Raw genomic sequence first — 3,383 nt, forward strand, 5'->3', positions numbered from 1 at the left:
AAAAAAAAAAAAAAAAAAAAAAAAAGAATGACTGTTACATTGTCATTGTCAATGGATCTCATGAGGTGAATAAGCTGCAAGACATGTTGGATGGGTTCATTAAAAAATTTGTTCTCTGTCCTGAGTGTGAGAATCCTGAAACAGATCTGCATGTCAATCCAAAGAAGCAAACAATAGGTAATTCTTGTAAAGCGTGTGGGTACCAAGGCATGCTTGACACACATCATAAACTCTGTACATTCATTCTCAAAAACCCACCTGAGAATAGTGACGTTGGTACAGGAAACAAAGAAAAAGAAAAGAAAAATAGAAAGGGCAAGAACAAGGAAAATGGCTCTGTATCCACCAGTGAGACACCACCACCTTAGCCACCAAGTGAAATTAGTCCTCCGCATGCTGTGGAAGAAGAGGAAGATGATGATTGGGGGGAGGATACAACTGAGGAAGCTCAAAGGCGCAGAATGGATGAAATCAGTGACCATGCAAAAGCTCTGACACTTAGCGATGATTTGGAAAGAACTGTAGGAGAGCGTGTTAACATCCTGTTTGATTTTGTTAAGAAAAAGAAAGAAGAGGGCATTATTGATTCATCTGATAAAGAGGCTCACAGCCATCCATTGAACTGAGTACAGGGTTCCCAGTGAAGGAGTTAGAGAAAGGACCAATGGAGCTGAAGGGTTTGCAGCCCCTTAGGACGAACAACAACATGAACTAACTAGCACCCTCAGAGCTCCCAGGGTCTCAACCACCATCCAAGGACTATACATGATGGGACTGATTGTTCTGGCTGCATGTGTATAGTAGAGGATTGTAAAGTTGAGCCATCAATGGGAGGAGAGGCCCTTGGCCCTGTGAAGGTTCTGTGCCCCAGTGTAGGGGAATGCCAGGGCCAATAAGTGGGAGAGGATGGGGTGGCAGGCATGAGAACAGGGGAGGCAACAGGTTTGTTCTTGTTGTTTTTGTTTGTTTGTTTGTTTGCTTTTGGGAGGGGAACTGGGAAAGGAGAAATTATACGACATGTAAATAAAGAAAATATCTAATAAAAAAAAAGAAATTGTGGCTGAGGCAGAAAGGCTGGATGTAAAAGCCATGGGTCCTCTTGTTTTGACAGAAGTTCTCTTTTTGATGAGAAGATAAAAGAGCAAATCAAGAAATACAGGTACCATTTTCTAAGATTTTGTCATAACAACAAAAAAGCTCAGAGGTAACTTCTTCATGGTTTGGAATGTGTGGTAGCAATGCATCAAGCTCAGATGCACAGATTCCACATCTCTTGAAGGAGATGTATTCTGCAGACCTTTAAGAAGAGGAGATCTTTATCAGCTGGTCAGAAAAGGCCTCTAAGAAATATGTCTCAAAAGAACTTGCCAAAGAGATTCGTGTCAAAGCAGAGCCATTTATTAAATGGTTGAAGGAAGCAGAGGAAGAACCTTCTGGTGGTGAGGAAGAAGATGAAAATATTGAGGTGGTATATTCAAAGACTGCCAGTGGACCAAAAGTTGAAACTGTGACATCTGACAACAAGGATGATGGCATTGCTATTGACGCCATTTAAAAGGATGGATGCAACTTAGCTTAACAGTGTAATGCTGCAAAGTTTTTTCCACTATCAGCCAGAAGTGCAACATGTATGTGCAAGAGCTAAAGTGGCTTATCATCATGCTACACTTGATACTAAAAAGCTATTACTGTGAGTGGTCTATAATTAAGCCCAATGAGACATCTAGGGAGTCCATACATGTCAGTGACCAGTTGTAGTTTGTACAACTTATTTACAGCATGTTTCTTTCAGAAAAACTAGTGGTGGACACATTTGGATCACGTTTGTACAGTTTATCAAAAAATAAAGATTTGATTTTGGTCATTCTTCAGACTTTGGTCTATGAATGGCTTATACTGAAGTAATTGGCTACTTTTAGGATGTTACACCATTTAATTTAGACTCCTTGAGTTTGATGGGTTGTTAGGTACTGAAAAGTTGAAGAATACAAACAAATATAATGACCTTACTCAGCCATTAAGGAATGAAGCATTTTGAAAGTTGTATCTCCAGTCCCAGACCATTCAGATTGGCAACTGACAATTCTTGTCATTCTAAGGAAATTCAATGATTAAATGAGTGTGACATCCTCATGAGAAGTCAAAATGACCTGTGTGTCCTACGGTTTAAGAGAAAATTTTAAAACTTGGGAGTTGTGGTTTTTCAGTTTGTGTACACTCACCCCAAATTGTAGTCTTTCAAGTCGTGTGCATTGCATATTGGATAAGCCTGGAAAATTAACAAGTGTTTTGTGTGTATTTAGTGATTGCTTTATATTGAGAGAAGCTTTGAGGTGTGATTAAGTCGTAAACTCTGATTCTATTCGGGAGAAACAGGAAGAAAGGTGCACGTAATCTCTAGCTAAAACAGCATAATTTTTCAACCTTTACCCTTAAATTATAATTTCAAGATGTTTAGATGTATCCTGTGTTTGTGTTCCCACGCCCCAAATATTATGGTTTATTCTTTAATGTCTTATAATTTGGATATAATAGCTTATACTTTAGATTTTGGTTGATATCTTGCCAAAATAAGTGTTACTGTTTTTCAAGCTTAATCCCCTTTCCCAATTGTCTTATTTAAAGAGTATTTTGGTGTAAGACCTGGGATATATTTTACTTCACATTGAATATAGCTGGATACCTGAGAAGTCTGGTGATGGCCACTGGGTGGGTGTAACTAGCTAAGGCCTGACCAACCCATTCAGAGCCTTGGACTTCAGACACAAAAGTGAGTTCTACCCACTTGCTGGTATAAGCTCTATTTGGGGTCCTGACTATATGTGAATACTCGTCTTCAATATTAAAAACATAGCACATATTTCTTTCCACAAAAGTGCATTGTAGGAGTTAAAAACCCACGTGGTTAATTTGTGTGTGACGTTGCTAGCTCATATATTATTTGGATCTTATTCTTTGTGTCATCCATCTCACAGATTGTAAGACTTTAATAAACATGTAAAAAAAAGAAGAAAAATCAATGCTCATTATTACAAAAGGCTAAACATTACATTATCCATTATCAGAAAATCAGTCAGCAAAATTAGCCAGCAGTTAGAATCTCATCATTAGAAAAAGCCAATTAACAATGCAGTAGAAACGGGTGTCCTATCTTCTTCATCCCTAGGAAGCAAGCATGAGTTATAAAAGAATAAACAAACCATAGTAGGTTCAGTATTCAAGTAGAGTAAAATGTATACACTGAAAAATGATGCAACCAGGGAGACATTGTTGGGATAATATATACTTCAATTTTGGCATAAATATTTTTCTTCTGGAAGGAAGACCAAAAGGTAGACATTTCATTCCTTCTTAAAAGGGGGAATCAAATACCCACGGGAGGA

At 38.2% G+C, this 3,383-nt stretch overlaps 1 pseudogene; it reads left to right on the plus strand.

Moving 5' to 3' along the window:
* Nucleotides 1-1,555, plus strand: part of LOC116094751 — a 1,984-nt pseudogene extending 429 nt beyond the window's left edge.
* The last annotated feature ends 1,828 nt before the right edge of the window (nucleotides 1,556-3,383 follow it).

This window comes from Mastomys coucha, unplaced genomic scaffold, assembly GCF_008632895.1.
Source record: "Mastomys coucha isolate ucsf_1 unplaced genomic scaffold, UCSF_Mcou_1 pScaffold17, whole genome shotgun sequence".
NCBI classification, from domain to species: Eukaryota; Metazoa; Chordata; class Mammalia; order Rodentia; family Muridae; genus Mastomys; species Mastomys coucha.